A 20,392-nucleotide genomic window follows, 5' to 3' on the forward strand; every position below is an offset into this window, starting at 1 on the left:
TGCCTTCAGATATGTTATGATTTTCCCCCACAAAACCATGCTGATTACTATTAACTATCTCTTTAGAAAATAATAGTAAAAACTGTTCTTTCAGCACTGCACAATTTTTTTTTAAAGAAATATATTCCTGTCAGAGAAACGTCAAACAAATTTACTGCAGAGGATTGTGGAATCTACTTTCCTTTAAGCTTTTGGAAGAAAGACTTCTCTCCTTCTTGGACATATCTAAAGGTAATATTTTGATCCCTACCAATCCAATGATTTCAGCGTATGCCTCATATGCCTCAAATGCAACATAAAGACGAAGCTCAGGAAAAATTGGCATGTGTCTTTGCAATGTAGTAGGACTGCCAGTAATCTTTGCAATGTTCTTAAGTCTAAGAGACTTGTGGTTTATAATTTGAGTTTTAGGAGAATGCTATGTAATCAATTAGTTCTGTTGGCTGTACCATTGTAGGCCAAACCCCTGTGTCTTGGCTACTGCCCTTCTGGTATGTATTGCCAATCAGAGACACAGATGAGAGAGAGTCTGGTGAATGATTAACACAACTATGTGGCTACAATAAGAAGTGTTAAAAGAACTCATGAAAAAAGTGAACAATATATGTGAAAAGATGGGGAATATCAGAAAATATATGCAAACTATAACAAAGGGCCAAATGGTAGTCCTAGAAATGGAATTAAGATGACCAAGATGAAAAATTCATCAATGGGGTTATAAGCCCAGAGGATGTACCATACATAGGAATGAATTAATGAACTTAAGGATAGTCAATAGAAATTATCTAAAGTGAAACACAAAGAGAAAAATTGAGAAAGAAAAAAAAAAGTGGAACACATATCTGAGATAAGTGGGACAATATAAGATGGTCAAATGATACATGTAATTAGAGTTGTAGAAAGTGGGCAGAGAGAAAATGGGACCAAAAAATCCTAAATCGATGGAAATCATTAATCTACATATCTGAGAAATTCAGCAAACCCTAAGTAGGATAAATACAAAGTAAACTACAGGAAGGCACATCATAATCAAACTGCTGAAAGACTCAGAGGTAAAGTCTTGAAAGCATCTAGAGAACAAAAAATATAGCATACAGGTGAGAAGCAATAAGAACGTTGACTAACTCCTCATTAGAAAAAAATGGAGGCTAGAAGAGTATAGAGCAATTTCAGGTGCTGAAAGAAAAACCTCTCATTTGATATTCTATATCTAGCAAAAACTATCTTCAAAAATGAAAGTAAACACATCTGTACATGAAGAAAAGCTGGGAAAATACTAATCTTCATCACATCTGCAATAAAAGAGGAGCACCTGGGTGTCTCAGTTGGTTAAGTGTCTACCTTTGGCTCAGGTCATGGTCCCAGAGTCCTGGGATCAAGCCCCCCATCGGGCTCCCTGCTCACCAGCGAGCCCGCTTCTCGCTCTCTGTCACTATCCTATACCTCTCTGTCACTCTCTCTCAAATAAATGGATAAAATCTTAAAAAAAAAAAAAAGTGCTATGAGAATTTCTTGAGACTGAAGGGAAAATATACCAGATAGAAAAGTTACCAGATAAAAAATTATCATGTATATATTCGAATTTTATTTTAGAAATTAGATTTCTTTTTTTTTTTTTTTTAAAGATTTTATTTATTTATTTGACAGAGATAGAGACAGCCAGCGAGAGAGGGAACACAAGCAGGGGGAGTGGGAGAGGAAGAAGCAGGCTCATAGCGGAGGAGCCTGATGTGGGGCTCGATCCCAGAACGCCGGGATCACGCCCTGAGCCGGAGGCAGACGCTTAACCGCTGTGCCACCCAGGCGCCCCAGAAATTAGATTTCTTAAATTAAAAAAATATGTTGTGGGATTTATAGCATACATAAAATTAGACATATAACAAGAGTAGCACAAAGAGAGGGAAGAGAGGCAAGTCCACTGCTATAAGGTGCTTACACTATTGATGAAATAATAGATATTTTGGGGAGATATACTGTGAAAGTTAAAGGTATATATTGTAATCTCCAGAACAACCACTAAAAAAACCTCAAAGACACAATTAAAAAGTTAATAGAGAAGCTAAAATATAATATTAAAAAATAAATATTTGATTTACTGAAAGGGTGATAAGAATAGAGAAACAGATATAAAGAATAAATGGGAAAAATAGAAAAAAAAGCACAAACAATATAGAATTAAACACAAATATATCAGACTCTTCAAAGAGTATTCCTAGATAAAAGACATTTCCTAATAATAAAACAGAAGACAATATGTAAAATGCTTGAAGTAATTAGTATGAAATAGACAAATCTAGTGGGAGATTTTAGCACCTCAGTGAGAGAGCAAGTAGACAAAAAATTAGTAATGATACAGAAGATTGGAAAAACTTTATCAGCTAACTTGATCTAATTGTCATTTGTAGAACACTATAACCCAAAATAAGAGAATACAAATTCTTTCCATTTGCACATAGAAAATTTATCAAGATAAAAAGAAAGAAAATTTATCAAGATAGGCCATGTACTGGACTATAAAACAAGTCTCCATAAATTCCAAAGGTTGAAATCTTTGAAGCATGTTTTCTGACCACAAGAGTACTAAATTAGAAATTAATAACATTAAGATGTTATTAACCTAAAAAGTCTCCAGATATTTGGAAAATAACACATTTCTAAATAACTCATGGACCAAAGAAGAAATCACAAGAAAAATTAAAAATATTTAGAAGGAAATAACAATTAAAAAACAACATTTAAAATTTGTGGCATGCAGTTAAGCTGTGCTTAGATGTAGATCTATATTTCAAATATAAATATTTAAATTAGAACATATATAGTCATTATAATTGAAGACTGTATTATGAGCTTATTTTTTATTATTTATATTTTTATATTTATTTTTTAAAGAATATATTAGAAAGATAGATGAAATGACCTATGTTTCCAACTTAAGACATTAGAAAAATTGGAGCAAGTTAAACTCAACATAAGTAAAAGAAATGATCTAGTAAGAGAGGAGTTGAAATCAGAGAAATAGAAAATAGACAAAAACAGAAAAATGAACAATGTCGCAAAATTGGCTTTTTAAAAAGAGTAATAAAATTGATAAGTATCAAACAGGACTGATCGAGAAAAGAGATAAAGCACAAATAGCTAATATTAGGAATGATAGAGAGGATATCATTATAAATTCTGCAGCAATTAATGGGCAAAAAGGGCTATTATGAACAATTTTATATCAGTAAGTTCAACAACTTAGATGAAACAGGCAAATTCAAGGTAGATAGAAATTACAAATTATGAAAACTAACAGGAGAATATATAGACTTGTATCTGTTAAGGAACTAAAAACCTTTATATGAAACCAAATAAAGAACTTCCCCCAGTTTGAAAATACAGGAAGAGGAAATACTTCCCAGCTTGTGTTGTGAGGCCAGATTTCCCTGATATTAAGACCAGACAAGAATATTCAAGGAGAGGTAATGACAGCCCACCACACACCCACTGAAATGGCTGTAATGAAATTGACTGACAATACCAGTGTTGGCAAAGAGCAAATCAACCAAATCTCTCATATGTTCATGGTTTGAATGTAAGATGGTACAACTGTTTTGGAGAACACTTTGGCAGTTTTCTTTAAAGAGACATATTTGTTTATAATTCAGCAATTCCACACCTGAGTATTTAAAACAAATGAAAACATAGTGTTCACTAATGCCTTGTACAAAAACATTCATAGCAGTTTTATTTGTAATTGCTAAAAGCTGGAATCAGCCCAGGTGGCCATCAACAGGAAAATGAATAAACAAATCATGGTGTACAATGGAATAAAAAGCATGGAACAATTTATAAAACATGCCACATGAAAGCAGCCAGACACAAAAGAGTGAATATTACCTGATACTTGAAAAATCAAATGCATTCACTGATATTAAAAATCGGGACAGTGGTTGCATGGAGTTATGGGTTGACAGGATATGGGTACAAGGGAAAGTGCTGGGGGGATAGCAATGGTCAATATCTTTATAGGTGTTGGGGTTACACAGTTGTATGCATTTGTTAAATTGGATTGAACTGTATGTATATGTACATTTCACTGTATATGATTATACCTCAATAAATAGGGCTGGAAACCCAAAGAATATTTAAGACAACTTAATTTAGGTCACTTAAAATAAAAACTGCAAGCCTAAGCTATACTTCTTAAATAGGAAACAGTATTCACCCTTAGGCATATTATAAGATAGTTTACTTTTTTATGTTAGAAAAACTGAAGCAACTTCCAGTGACATCTTTTTAACTTTTTATCTAATTTTTCCCTTATATGATTTTGCAAACTGTAATTTTATAGTTAGTTGAATTCAGCACTTCAAAAAGTCTTTTCTCTTTTCTCTTTAGGATTTGATTATTCAACTAGTCATTTAAAATGCTTTTAAGCCTAAGCAATTCTTTGTCTAAAAACCTACCACCGATGTTAGTGCTTCTCTTACCAATGGGCCTCATTCTAACCCTTTCTTTCTATAAACACATTATGTCCCAAATTAAATCACTGTTATCTTTGCCACTGACTCTATTTGGAACGAGTGTAAATCTCAGTAGTCTTATTATAATTTCACCAGTCCCAGATCTCTAATTAATTTGTCACTAAATATAATTAAGAAACTGAAGTAATTCAGTTTAAGAATCTGCGTAAGTGCATATTTAAAAGCTTCCTTGATTCATTGGAAACTTGATATTATGTTTTTTTACTCACCAGAGAAAAAGTAACCCAAAGAAGCCTTCCCACTTCCATAAGCAGCATTTAAAAAAATTTTTTATCTGTAAATAAAAGACAAGGTCCTAAATAACTGGATCACCTGAGTTTGCTATTTTATGCAAAGATATTTATCATTTTGGGAAACCATATGCTTCTTTTCTTTTTTTTTTTCAGTGTGTTTATCCGTATATTTTTATTGTAAATTTAATACAGTTTCATGAAAGAAAATTCCAAAGTATCAGAAAAGATGGGAAAATAAAAATACTCATAGTTGCATGACTCAGATGCAACTACAGTTAACTCTATGGAGTATTTCCTTTCAGGCTACTTTATATATATTAATAAAATATTGACAATGTAGAAAAGAGTATTTATTATGTATTTTAAGAATAAAAATTAAAAGCAACACTTGTGGACCCAGGGCCCATTTTGTTGTAGTTGTTTCGGGTTTGTTTGTTTGTTTTCCTCTGCTGCTGCTGCCTACCCCCTGTCAGGCCAGGCCAGGCCACTGCCCCCCTCAGTCCAGCAGCGCTGGCTGCTGCCACCCCCAGCACCTACACCACTGTTCCCGATGCCAATCTTAAAATAGAGAATATATTACCAGTGTTTTTAAAGTCCTATATGCACAGGACCCAGTGCTTCACTGCATCCCACAGGTAACTATTGTCCTAAATGTAATACTTATCACCCCCATGCTTCTGTTTATGGATTTACTTCACAGGTGTCCCCCTAATCATTCTGTCACATCTCTTAACCTCTCCTACACATTTGCCACTTCTGTAACACATTTAGCTGCATTCGGATACTTCCGTCAGATCTGCCTTCTGATTTTCCAAATGAATGCTGTCTTCAGCTGTGTCTAATATTCTGTTTAAATTCTCCACTGAGTTTTTAATTTCCATTACTTGATTTTTTATTTCTAGAAGTGTTGTCTCCTTCGAGTTTATTTTTTCTTCTATTTTAATAACTCTCTGTTCTCAAATTTACAATTCTTTTATTTCTTTATTTATATTAAACTTGTTTCTAATTTGTGCCCAGCTTAAATATTTAAAACTTTTGGAGGTCTTGATTTTACTGTCTTGTTTCCTACTGTTTTGTCAGGGTGCTATTTTCATTTTTTAATATGAGCTAATATTTTTTACTTGTGCTAAATTTTGAGGCTGAGTTGTAAATGTGTTGCCACAGAAAGGATTTGCATTTGAGTCAGGCAGAAGCCTGGGGATTCTATCAACTGGAACCACTTTCGAATTTTGGCTTAAAGTTTTGTGAGCCACGTAAGTAGGATGAGTTTCAGGACCTAAAACTTTGGTGACATTGAACTTTTCAGGGAAGATATTTTGCCCCCCCCACCTAGCATCAAGTTTGTTTCCTTGATGATTCCTTCTGTGGAATAAGTTTATTTCTTCTTCTCTCTCCTAATAGCTGTGGAGCTCCTTGGGGCCCCAAATTTATGCAGTCTACAATTAGACTCTCAATCTTTCATAGACCCCCGGATTTGCTTCCTAAACTTGGTAAATGCGTAAGGACTGGGTCTCTGGGGACAAAAAAAATTTCCTGGCCTGTACCTCTTGGCAGTTTTTGTGTTATAAACACTCACGTGGCTGATCTCAAACTACCAGTTTGAAACATTGAACATGAAGTTGGGAAGAGATATGTATAGTCAGCACTCTGGGCTGGCAGGAGGAGCTCCACACTCCACTGCTCACATTCTGCATGGCTCAGAAAATGGAAGCTCAATTCACTAGTTTGGCATATCTCTCAGAGTGGAAAGACAGTTGAATTATTGCTTACCTCCTTGGATTTCCTCTTTGATCCTGTTTTAGGCTATTTCTACCATCTTGGCAGTATGTGTTAAAAGGAGGAGTTATTTTATATACTTGTTTAATTTATTTTTTAGCCCAGAATTTCTTTTTACGCAAAGGGCTGTTGAGGGTACCTACTCAGCCTTATTGTCAAGAATAGAAGTTCTCTTTGTTTTCTTCTTCTCCTTTAAAAATGCAGAGTATTGGGGCACCTGGGAGTCTCAGTCGGTTAAGCTTCTGACTCTTGGTGTTGGCTCAGATGATCTCATGGGTGGTGGGATCAAGCCCTGCATGGGGCTCCTCACTCAGTGGGAATCTGCTTGAAAGATTCTCTCCCTCTGCCCCTCCCCCCTCAAATAAATAAGTAAATCTTAAAAAAAAAAATGTAAAGTATTGTTTTTATTTTGTAATTATAAAGATATTACATGTTAATTATAGAAAATTTGAGAAATATTCAAAAGTACAGAGAAGAATATTAAAGCTCATCCATAACCCAGAGCTAAGTACCAATAACATTTTGGTGTTTATTTTCCCCATCTTTATATTATGTACATGCATGTAGGTATCTCTGTGTTTTATCTAATTTTCATCATATTGGATCTACCATTTTGTAATCTGTTTTTTTATTTCCTTATAATATTGAATGAATTTTTCTCATGTCATTAACTATTCCTTCATAACCTATTTTTATGGTTACATAGTATTTTCTCACATGAGTGAACCATAATGACTGATCATTTCTATTGTTGTTAAGTCTTCACCATTACAAATAATGTTGAAATGAACATAAAAAAGTATGTTTCTGGTCAGTGTCCTGGGGCAATGAATTTTTTCTTTGAGCTTGGAATTGAAACAATCTTCCTCCATGGTGTTAGACCATTTTTCTCTTATTTCTGCCTTGCTCAGCTGTATCTCATTCTGCAGCAACTCACTTTTTCCTAATGTATCTTCAAGTCTTCATCATTAATAATCCTTTATAGATCTATATTTTAACTTTGTCAGCCAAACATATTAACCATTTACAGAAATGGTACCATGAAGGGATATATAGTGAAATGCAGTTTTTTAAAAGGCCAAAGGAAAAATCTGCTAAGTACTTTTTCCAGTTCTGTATTCACTAAAATCAATTTTGCTCCTGGATATTGATGACTCTATTAACTATTGATACGGCCACCTTGTAAACTATCAAAAGTATTGCTTCCCAGCAAATAAAGATATTTCCAGTCCATTGTGCCCATCTTTGGCAAAGCTATAGAGACAGCAGAGCAGAAGCACTCAGTAAAGCCAGTATTTGCAACAGAAGTGAGTCATCGGCTTATGAGAAATTACAATGGAGGTCAGTCCTTGCTCACTGAACACTCTTCATCTCTCCTTCTGCCCTATGACTTGTTTTGATTGAATCTTTCTTGGTGTGAATCATCTCTCAGAAAAGGACAAAGCAAGAGAAGGTGAAGAAATGGTTCCAGGTTGACCCCTGTGAAAGAATAAAATATTTACTATAATATAAGCTTGAGGTAGGAAGAGTAGGTGATATTTCCCTAGAGATTCGTGACCGAAAAGAGAACTTTGAGATTGTAATTTTTAATAATGCAGTAATTATGAACTATGGAATATCTCTTACATTAAAACTAATTCATTTCCAAAATTCAAGTTGTAGAAACAAATAAAAGTAAATTCACTTCTCAGTAGAAATAGTTGGCAATCTCAGAGCACCTGGGTGGCTCAGTCGGTTAAGCATCTGACTCTTGGTTTCGGCTCAGGTCATGATCTCGGGGTCATGAAATTAAGCCTCACCTCAGGCTCTAGCCTCAGCAGGGAGTCTGCTTGGGATTCTCTCTCTCCCTCCACCCCTCCTTCCATGTGCTCGCTCTCTTTCTCTCTCTCTCTAAAATAAATAAACAAATCTTAAAATAAAAAAAAAAGAAAAGAAATGGTTGGCAATCTCATATGAAATCAGAAGCTATTTAAATATCAGGCTTTAGGGGCACCTGGGTGGCTTAGTTCGCTAGGCATTTGCCTTTGGGTCAGGTCATGATCTCAGGGTCCTGGGATGGACCCGGGACAGGCTCCCTGCTCATCATAGAGTCTGCTTCTCCCTCTCCCTCTACCACTCCCCCTGCTTCTGCTCTCTCTCTCTCTCAAATAAATAAATAAAATATTTTTTAAAAATGTATCAGGCTTTAGTTCAAGAAGGATTACAGAAAATATTTTTTACTAAACTCAGTTTCTGTCCCCAGTGAGTCATATATCTAGAAAGACTCTCTTCTACTCACCTCCTTCTCCACTACTACATGGTAAATATTAAATTACTAGTCAGTCATATCCCTGATATTCAGTTCCATGTACTTAGACATATAGTTTGTAACAATGATACATATTTTCTATTTGATCAGTTCCTAGTCACCCTTTACCCAGAAGCAAAAACAATTTTGTTAGTATCACTTGCCCTAGCGAAGTCCTAATATAACAGTGTAGTAGATGATAAGAATATAGATTTTTTTAAAAGATTTTATTTATTTATTTCTTTGACAGAGAGAGTCAGCCAGCCAGAGAGGGAACACAGGCAGGGGGAATGGGAGAGGAAGAAGCAGGTTCCTAGCAGAGGAGCCTGTTGTGGGACTCGATCCCAGAATGCCAGGATCACGCCCTGAGCTGAAGGCAAATGCTTAACGACTGCGCCACCGAGGCACCCCCATAGATTATTTTTTTAGAAAATTTGGATTTGAATCCCAGACTGCCACTAGTTATCTTTGTGACCTTGGTCAAATTAGATATTTCTTCCATTTCTTCATCATAAAATGGATATGATGAAGGCTACTTCACAGGAAGTAAATGAGGATTAAATGAGGATAATACATGTAAATTACTTAGCATAAATATTAGGACTATTCTAACTGTGCTAAGTATCTTATTAACCATCGATACCTATTTTAAGTGGCCACAATTCATCTGGTATTTATTAAGTACTTACATATGAGAAAGCGGTTTGGTAAATTGGAAGAGTATATGGCACATATTTTTTCTGTGTATGTATGTATTTTTAATAAAAGTATATATTCAAGGTATACAACATGATGATTCAATATATATATAACATAGCAAAATGATTACTATAGTTAAGCTAATTAACATATCATCTCACCTAGTTATCTTTTTTTTTTTTAAAGATTTTATTTATTTATTCAACAGAGATAGAGACAGCCAGTGAGAGAGGGAACACAAGCAGGGGGAGTGGGAGAGGAAGAAGCAGGCTCATAGTGGAGGAGCCTGATGTGGGGCTCGATCCCAGAATGCCAGGATCACACCCTGAGCCGAAGGCAGACGCTTCACCGCTGTGCCACCTAGGTGCCCCTCACCTAGTTATCTTTTGTATGTGTGTGATGAGAGCACCCAAAATCTACTCTTTTAGCAAATTTCCATTGTTTAATACATAATCTAGACATCATTCTGTATATTAGATCTCTAGACATTCATCCAATATAACTGCAACTTTGTACTCTTAGACCAACATTTCCCCATTTCCCCCACCTCCCTGCCCCACCTCCCTAAACACCATTTTACTGTCTGCTTCTAGATATTCAGCTTTTTTGGATCCTGCATATTAGTGAGTGTCTGGCTTATTTCACTTAGTATGATGTCTTTCAGGTTCATTGCAAATGTCAGGATCTCTTCCTTTCTTAAGGCTGAATCATATTCCATCATATATATTTGGATATATACACAGATATAACATATATATATCTCTATATATGTGCATATGACATGTGTGTATATATGTGACATGTGTGTATATATGAATACATGTGTATGTGAATATGTATATATGACATAGGTGTATGTATCTAGGTCACAATGTCTTTATCTATTCATTCATCAATGGATACTGATGTTGTTTCCATATCTTGACGATGCTGCAATGAACATGGGAGTGCAGGTATACTTTAAGATATTTATTTCATTTCCTTTGGGGGAAGGGCGATTGCTGGATCATATGGCAGTTCTATTTTTTGTTTTTTAAGGAACCACCATACTGTTTTCTTTAATAGGTCTATCCATTTACATTCCTGCCAACAGCATACAAGGGCTCTTTTCTCCACATCCTCACTAACCTTGCTATCTTTAATTTTTTTGATAGTAGGATGGCACATATTAGACATAAGCCTACCATCATGAAGTTTACAGTCTAGTTGAGGAACACGTTGAGGAACACGTTGAGGTACATAACATTATATAAGCCAGTATATAATAAAAATGTGATATATATGGAAAAAGCTTTGATTTAGAAAGGGGAATAAGATTTGTGTGGGCTAGAGAAGTGGGCAAGTCTTTTGAAGGAGATTTAATAATTAATAGTAGAATGAGTAAGAACTCAGGATTTGGAGTCAAAGAGATATGATTTGAATTCTGTCTCTTGCACCTCTAACTGTGATCTAGGACTAATTTTTAGCTTCCTTATGCCTCAGTTTCCCCATCTGCAGCATGGTTAGTCCTCAGACATAGAGTTGTCTGGAATATTAAGGAAGATTACGCATTCGAGTGATTAATGCTGTTCTTGCCCCATGGTGGATGCTGTATAAATGTAGTGGTGGTGGTAGAAATTGCTATAAATGAAGACAGGGATGAGAATGAACATAGAAGCTACACAAAGATCAATTTTTAATGCACCCTATTTTGTTATTTATGTAGTTGATATGAATTCAAAGGAAGTAGACAGGAGCTTAATAAATACCACTTGAAGGTTGTGATGATCATGTTTTATTGCTATTCCTTATGAAACTTTTTAATAAAATACCAAGGATTTCTCAGGCTAAATTATTAAATTTAAGTAAGTTTCAGAGCCAAAGCACATCCATGAATCATTTTAATTCTTCGTAGGGTATACAAATTTTTTAAAACCTTCCATACCATAATGTTAATTTTAAAATCAATTTATTTCTTAAAGCCCTCTTTCTATTAATAATTTTTACTTTATTCCATTCCCTTTAGATATAATGTCACTCTATGTAATTTTGTCTCTTTCTTTCATAAAATTATATTTATTGTTCTCATAATAACAAACATACATTTGAATACAAAACACAAAAGCCATCAACAGTGAAGTTATTAATATACCTATAAGATAAACATGATTGAATTAGAGGCATTTACATCTCTGATGGATAATCCAGAGGCAAATATGTTGAATAATAAAACCTGCTTTGGTGCTCTGTTAAATTATTGAACATTTGAATGGTAAATGTTAGTATATTATAAGGCTTGATGTTTATTATATTCCCTCCACTTTTATATTTTCCTCTCATTTGGCAAAGTATTATCATCATTTGCGTAACATTGACTATACCAAATATCAGAAAGAAGTATTTTTTTAAGAGTAATTTCTATCATCAAAACCTGGGCTGCTTTCTTTCAAAAAATCAGCTGATTGTTCTTTTAAAGTTTGGGTAGTATCAGCAATTCCTCGCCAACTAATAAAGCTCCTACTTTGGAAACTGAGAAGGAATTAATTAATCACAAGTTCACAAATGGTACTTCAGTAGATGAAGGGAAATTCTTCCAGGAGACAGAAACCAATGTGTTAAGGTTGAGACACAAAGCATGGATAAATGAAAATGAAAAGAAGCCAGTCACAGACAGGGCTGGAGCCAAGAGCTTTGTATCCCAGAAGGTAAAAGTGACTCTTCAGGATGGTGTGCAGAGGGGCAGCATTACGAGCAGCATGCACAAGACTTTTTGGTGCTCAGAGTCAGCACTGGCTACCGAGAAAACAGTAGCCAGACTTTGTAGGTGTTACTTTGATAGGAATTAGTAGCAGAGTTCGAACTTTCGCTGTGGCGGTTCAGGTGTTTTTTACGTGGCCTCATCACTGATATTGACTTTTAGGTCTGACTATTCTCTGACTTAAAATGGGATATTCACTCCCGTAAAAGAAAATCTTTGATTTGGGGGTAGACATAGGGGTCAGAGGGAGTCCTTTACATCTAAGGAGTCTAGAGTTCTATGGACTGGGTACACATACATTTCTTCAGCTCATTCTTATCCTTTGGGAATTATCTTTTCTCTGAGGCAGGCCCTATCCAGTGATAGCTGTGTCCTTGAGTCTGGCATTGACAATTGTTTCTAAAATCCTGGCCCTAAGACACTCTTTGGTAATCCATTAGACACACAAGGAGAAACATTACTCTTTCAGGTCACTGGGACTACATTTATTGAATTTCTGTTTTAAGGGATTAAATGCTTAGTCAGTCAACCTTTATTGAGCACACATTGAGTATCCAACACTATATTAGATGCTGTAGGCAGACAGAAAAGGTATAATAGTTGAGGTTCATGCCCCCGTTCTAATTTTGACATAGGAAATATAAAAAGACAGAAGAGCCCTTGAAATAACACATAAACATGTAAAAGCACATTTTGTGTATACAACACAATCTATCACTGATCACACATATCATTCATTTAACAAATAGTTATTGCACACATATGATGTGTAAGACCTTATGTAAGTGCTGTGATGTTATAAACTGATTACAGCACAGCCTAACCTTAGATTGCTCATAACCTAGAAATAGTTGTCACAAATAGACAAGGAATTGTAATATGTGCAATGTGCCAAGTGACTGGTACAGATCTGAGATTGTTATAACTAAGAAAAGTATTATTAGAATTAGTGGTATTTGTGTTGTCCCTTAAAAGATGAGGAAGCTGCAATGGGAGGACATATCCAAAGAGATTCCACACAGAAGAAAAACATAACAGAAGACAAAGCATAGCCTATCTGTATTAGTTATCTAATGGTGTGTAACGAATTGTTTCTGAACTTTCTTCCTTAAAACTGTAATAATAACTTATTATCTCTCATGGTGTCTGTGGGAGAGGACTTTGGGATTGGCTTGGCTGGCTGGTTGTGGCTTGAGATCTATCGTGAGGTTGTAGTCACACGTTGGTCAGGGCTGCACTCATCTAAGGATCTGACTAGGGCCAGAACATTGGCTTCCAAGGTGGCCATCTCATACAACTGGTAAGTTAATGCTTGCTATGGCCAGGGGTCCTTAAGTAGGCTTTTCATGGGCCATGCTAGTGTTCTCATAGTATGTGGCTGGCTGGTAAGCAATCCAAGAGACCAAGGTAGAGGCTGTGACACCTTTTATGACCTCAGAAGCCATTTCTGTTATATTTGGTCATGCAGGCTAGCACTGATTTAATGAGGGAAGGGGCCCTATAAGAGTATAAAGATCAGGAGATGAGGACATTGGAGGTCATCTCACAGCTTAGATACCACACCATCAAAAGTGAGGGTAATTTAAAAATAATACATGACATAGTTGGTTTTGAAACATCTGCAGACCTCTATCAGGGGTTTCTTTGTCTACTCTCCCAACTAGAACGTGAACATCTTGAAGTAAAAACAGTGTCCTTTATCTCTGTTTTGTTCTCAGTGCCTAGAACATCCCTCGGTAAATAATAGATATGTCATGCATGGTTCTTGAAGAAGTGAATTAATAAAACATATGATGAATATGATCCAAGAGATAAAGATATCCGAAGCACGGGGTGAAGTCTTGATTCAGGAGAATGTGAGAAGCCACATAAATGAGCCAGAGTCTGCATGGAATCTAGAAAAGTAGGTAAGGTGGATAGTAAGATCTAATTTCTGTAGGCTTCATCTGGCAGACATGATTATTTCAGTCACTAAAAAAGTCTATGTTAAGGGGTACAGGGAGACTTGTTGGGTGAAATAGTCCTCATAACAACCAGGGAATATAGATTATCAAGACAGATCTCTGAATCACATCTCTGAATTAGCCATCAAGTAAGCTTTGCCTCTAAATGTTGTCACAGAGATCACTGCACTGACACGTTTACTGTACTGTGATAGATTGCTACTCTTCACCTTAAAACGTCTTTGATGGAAATGGCAAAATATTTGGAGTCAGTTATGCGCTGTATTATTTGTTCTTCACAACCGTGATCGACCATGGCCAAGCCAGTTGCGCAGAAGTCCCAAGTAAGCCCTGTGGCTCAACAAGAAGCAAAGGGGACACAGAGCTTACTATAGCTGCAATGCATCAAGAAATCCTAGGGGCGCCTGGGTGGCTCGGGCGGTTGAGCATCCTCCTCTTGATTTCAGCTCAGGTCATGATCTCAGGGTGGTGGGATCAAGTCTCCTTGTTCTTCTCCCTTCCCCCACTTGTTTTCTCTTTCTTTTTTTTTTTCTCTCTCTCTCAAATAAAGAAATAAACTCTTTAAAAAATAAAAGAAATCATAAACCTGGAACCTGGACTTTAGGTCTAGGTTCCTGCAGGCCACACCCAACCCATTCCCTTGCAGAAGAATAAATATGAGGCAGCATACCTGTGGGATCCTTGACCTGTGAATTCCTCACTCTGCCTGGCTCCCAGAACTCCAAATTTTGGGAATGCAGCCTGAAGAGCAAAGGAGCCTTGGGAGACAAATCTACTTACACCATTGTGTGTTCTTCATCTTGCGCAGCCTGTTGGCTGGTTCCACACTGAAACGAGGAGAACTTAGGCCTAACAGGGCTTGAGTGGGCACTTGCCCAGCCCTGGAACATGGAACAGACTTGACGGTCTGTTCTCCCTCTACCCCTGCACACAGGACTAACTAAATTAGATCCCGTCTGTGTACAAACAGAACTATAAAGGTACCAGAAACACAGGAGGCTCTGTATCGTCCTTTTCTCCCCCCACTTCATTTATTTGAAGAAAGTGGTTGTGGTTGTTCTTGATAACTCCATTAAAATAGGAGAGGTGAAATACTTTCCTTCTATGCAGGAGATGCTGTTGGGATGCTGACAGGGATGGCATCTGACAGGTGAAGCCCCACTTCCCACTCATGTTTCCCTCATGAGATGTGCTAAGAAGCTACTTCCTCTCCCAGATGCAGCATAACTGAGCAGAGGCGAAGTCGGAGAACACAGGATGGAGGCTGTGCTGCTGGGGAGAAATGGGTCCAGGTTAGAGTAAATAAGCACAAGAGCTCAAACTAAAAGCTCTTAATGTTCTTTCATTGCTAACAAAATTGATGAACTCTTCTTATGTGAAAGGGCTGACATTTGCTTTTGGCAGTAATCACTTTTTAAAAGAAGGAAGTCCAAAAGCAGTGCCAGGAGTGCACATACTGCAAGGAGAGTGCATGCCCAAGCCCGGGGACAAGGTCAGAAGCAGCTTCCTCTGAAACCCAAGTGAACAGAATCAGCATCTATTCATGTACGCCCTCAGCCGGCACCCACGCACCCTTGCTCAACTCTTCCCTGCAACCCACTCTGCGCTGGAAATAGATCGATAGAGTGTGCTGTCAGACTTATGCAAGGCTTACAGGCTCTCAGCCCTCTCTCAGCCTGATGATCACAGTGAGAGTTTCCGGCGAGGTCAAGAGTTGAGGTTTCACAGTGTTTCTCTGTAGGGGAAGAACATCTATGGAGTTGAGATGGTAATAAAACAAAGCAGATTGGAGACTGTAACAGTCTTTGGGTTCTCCATTTCCTGAGTCACCTGTCTGGTGACCCTTCTCCCTCTCCCCACAAGTTCAGTTTTGCCCTCTAGCTGGGACCAGTTTTGCCCTCTACAGAGTGCTAGGAAGGAGCTCTGGTTCAGCACCACATCAGGGATATCGGTGGTCCTTCTCTAACTTTGGTGACCCAGGCTTACAGTGACTATGCTCCTGCCGCTGACCCTGAGCATCCCAGCCCCAGGCGTGAGTCCCTGTCCTGGGTCCCCCAAAGTACCCTCCCTGCCATTGCCAAGGTGGTCTCTTCCATAATTCGCCCAACCTGCCTTTGCCTCTGATCTTGGGCACTGTTTAATCCCTCTTTTCTCAATTCTGTTGCATATCAGCATGGCCCAGAAGGGGTTTGTGTGTGTGTACTTGTTTTTTTCCCAGTTTTTTTTGAGAAATGATTGATACGCATCACTGTGGAAGTTCAAGGTATACAGCACGATGGTTTGATTTATATATGTTGTGAAATAATTGTCACAGTACATGTATTAACATCCATTTATTGTTTTATTATTTATGGCAAAATATGCATAACATAAACCATTTTAACCACTTCCAAGTGTATAATTCAGTGACATTGAATACACTGGTGTATAACCATCACCATCATGTATCTCTAGAAATTTGTCATGTTCTTAAACTGAAATTCTATACCCATTGAACACTATTCTCCCTCCCCTCTCGTCCCCAGTCCTTGGAAACCACTCTTTTACCGTCTCCATGAATTTGATCATTGCAGGTAGCCCATGTAAGTGGAATCACACAATATTTATCCTTTTATGCCTGGTATCACTTCACGTAGCATAACGTCTTCAAGGTTCATCCTTGTTGTAGCATGGGTCAGAATTCCCTCCCTTTTTAAAGCTGAGTAATGTTTTATTCTATGTATATACCATATTTTGTTTATTCACTCATCCACTGATGGACATTTGGATTGTTTCCACCTTTTGGCTATTGTGAATAATGCTTCTGTGAACATGGGTACAGATATCTCTTTGAATTCTTGCTTTCAATTCTTTTTGGGTGGATACTTAGAAGTAGGATCGCTGGATCATATGGTAATTCTATGTTGTTGTTTCTGTTGTTTTAAGAGGTGACATAGTATTTTTCTCCAGCAATTCACGAGGGTTCCAATTTTTCCACATCCTTGCCAACACTTGCTATTTTCTGTTTTTTGATAATAGCTATGCCAGTGGGTATGAAGTGGAGCCCAGGGAGTTTAAAAAATTATCAGTGCCCATGGCTTAGTCCTAGAGACTCATTTAATTATTTGGAGGCGAGGCCTTGTCAACAATATTTTGAAAACTTCCCAGAGGATGTTAATGTGCAGCAGCTGGTGTTGATAACCTCTAATATATCCTTGGCTTATGCTAGCTGACTCTATCTCATATTCCTAGGCTGCCTTCCTGGTCTCACATGAAGAGACAAAAGCTTAGAAGGACTTGCCAAGTCGGCAGTAACTAACAAGGTCTGTCTGACTCCAACCTGTGCTCTGTCTCCTGTACTCCAACTGTGCCCTAAAGGCTTATTTTCACAGGGTTCCCAATGCAATCTGCCAACACAGAGCACACTAAACCCTTGGATCTGGATTGTGGGGTGTATTAGTTTCCTAGGGCTGCTAAAACAAATGAGCATAAACTGGATGTCTTCAAATAATAGAAATTTAGTCTTTCACATTTCTAGAGTCCACATGTCTGAAATCAAGGCATTTGCAGTGTTGGTTCCTTCGGAAGGCTCTAAGAATCCCTTCCATGCCTCTCTCTGCTTCTGGTGGCAGATGGCAACCCTTGGTGTTCTTGGCTTATAGATGCACCTCTCCAGTCTCTGCCTCAATCTTCACATGGCCTTTCCCTCTTCGTGTTTTCTCTCCTTCTGCCTCTTATAAGGACAACTGGTCATTCGATTTAGGGCCTACCCTGAATCTAAGATGATGTCCTCCTGAGATCCTTAAATTTATTTAGGTGCAAGAAACTTTTTTTTTTTCCAGATAAGGTCACATTCACAGTACCTAGGGTTAGGACTTGGACAGATTTGGTGGGTGACACATACAACCCAGTACAGGGAGTTTTCTGTTGGTCTTCCAAATTATAATCAGTTCTATCATGAGTCAAGAGTTCAGCATTTACCAAAGCTCAAATATGTTAGAATCAAGGCTTCAACTAGACTTGCACTGACATCAAATAACCAAACTAGCTGCATAAATCTTTGCCTCATGTCAAAGAGGCTGACTGATTTTTTAGTCCATCTCTAATGGGCTCTGGAGCTAAGTCTACTCCCTAAAATAGTTTTGAGACTGCCTTGGAGCCAGTGAGGTAGCGCCAAGACCCTAATTCAAGATGCACAGAAATACCCAGACTAGAGCACACACCCTGCTTGTTCTCCCATCTTAAAAGGATCTGCCAGAGTGCGGGATGTTGAGGCTGCTCTACAATGGAAATATCTGGGGCAAAAAGCTCCAGTCATGGGAAGAAACTCCATGACATTTAATGCCTCCCTGGTAGAACTCCAAGCTGACCATGCTTCCATGGTGTCCTCTCTCCCTGTCTCCTTGCTTAAACTTATCCCATAGAGCCTTTGGTATCCACACAGCCTCCTAATGATTTCAGGGCTTCTTGGAAAGGAAACAACAACAACAAAATAAACCTTTTTCTCATGGAAAAGTCCAGGGCTGTCTGCCCTATGGTGAGATGGGAAGGCTCCTACCAGGCTATCTCCCTCTTCAGCTAATTTTACCATCCTGTTTGGATGAGAAAGGCCCATCCCTAATGGTCAGTCTCTCCAGACCCAGTATAATCTTCAGGCAATTTAGGGGAGAGGAAATTGCATTTTGTCTCATAAATAACTCCACTGTGTGCCAGAATCAGGCCAGCCCCACTTTTCCAACTGTGCAGGCATCTGGGATGTTGGGTATAAAATCCTGAACTGAATTATTTTCAGTTGGGAATGTTTGATAAGTTGTGTAAAGTGAGAACATTTTTTTTTCCCCTCAGCTTTGCAGAGAATTGCACACGTGCTCCTCACTCTCATTTTCTTTTAACATTTGGAATGATTTTATTACAAACTATGACTCCGTTAGGAGTGAATACACCTGAGAACACCAAATGCAGTCTCAGAGTGGACTTAGCCATTTGTGAAACCATCAGAGAATCTATAGGCAGAGGTTTTAAGAAGTGAAAGAGGCAATTCATCAACTCTTCATGCATATTCTCTTGACTGCCAAGGAAATTAGATTTGTTTTCTCCTACTGAAACCTCAGCACATTTTTATTATATAAATATAATATGTGTTTAATGCTGATTTGTAATCAATTTGCCCATCATGGTGAAAACCTAGTCATGTGTTTTCTTTCTCATGAAAAGTTTTGCCTTAGCATGTCCATTGGTGATCTAATTTGTGGGTATATATATTCTAATGTTTTTGTAAATTTGTAACTTTTTATAGGGAACTGCCAAGTTGATCATTTTTATATTTTAATTTCTCCTGTTAATATGTTTAGTTAATTATATGGAACCACTACAAGTTTAGGGACAGGAGCATATTAATCTTTGCCATGAAGGGCTTAGTGGAGAGCTTGGTTCATAGTAAGCATCCCATAACTGTTTATTGAAATGCAGATATATGTGAGGTGGGTATGTGCCTTATATATGACACAGAAGTTTAATCTCCCACAACATTTCATTTTCTCCATTTTTAATAGTTCTACATGAGCCCTGTTATAAGCCCTCTCAAATCTTAGAAGGATATTTTTGTTACACATATACAAAACAACATAATATATAAAAGTTGTTGTGTGCAAAGGGCTAACTGATATATGTAAAGGTGTTCCGTCTTAATTAAACAAATGCAAATTAAAACAGCAAGGTAATATCTCTCAGTTTGGCACAAATGTGAAAGTTTGATAACATTTTGATCATTTCAAGCTGATGGGAACAATGCTATACATTGTTGATGAGAACTGAATAGATACATGAATTCAGGAATAAAAATGTTCATTTCATTTAAGAAAGCCATCTCAGCATTAGGAATCTAGCCTACAAAAATAATTGCACAAGTCTGTAAACACACACATACAAAGGACTTTGTGAAAACAAATAATTTGAAATGAGTTCAGTGCCATCTCTTGAGGCATGAATAAAGAAACTGTGGTTTGTACAATGGAATAGAATACATTTATACAGAACAAGGTCTATCTATATGGCCCAGAAAGATGACCAGCGTATATTGTTGCATGAGTTATGGACCAATATGTAGAGAGAGAACAATTCTGGTTTGTTTTTTTTTTTTTTTTAAGATTTATTTATTTATTAGAGAGAGAGAGAATGCACTTGCACAAGTG

The 20,392-nt window shown here is 37.3% G+C and overlaps 1 long non-coding RNA gene across 2 annotated transcripts in view; it reads left to right on the forward strand.

The window, feature by feature from the left end:
• Positions 1-20,392, forward strand: part of LOC103659627 — a 50,723-nt gene that overhangs the window by 3,177 nt on the left and 27,154 nt on the right. Inside the window, exons 3-4 of one of the 2 annotated variants that reach the window (XR_567562.2) lie at positions 118-231; positions 13,977-14,165. This is a non-coding gene — a long non-coding RNA (uncharacterized LOC103659627). The remainder of the gene's footprint in view (positions 1-117; positions 232-13,976; positions 14,166-20,392) is intronic. The other variant, XR_005838266.1, reaches the window with a different exon arrangement.

This window comes from Ursus maritimus, unplaced genomic scaffold (assembly GCF_017311325.1).
Source record: "Ursus maritimus isolate PB19 unplaced genomic scaffold, ASM1731132v1 scaffold_1, whole genome shotgun sequence".
Taxonomy (NCBI): domain Eukaryota; kingdom Metazoa; phylum Chordata; class Mammalia; order Carnivora; family Ursidae; genus Ursus; species Ursus maritimus.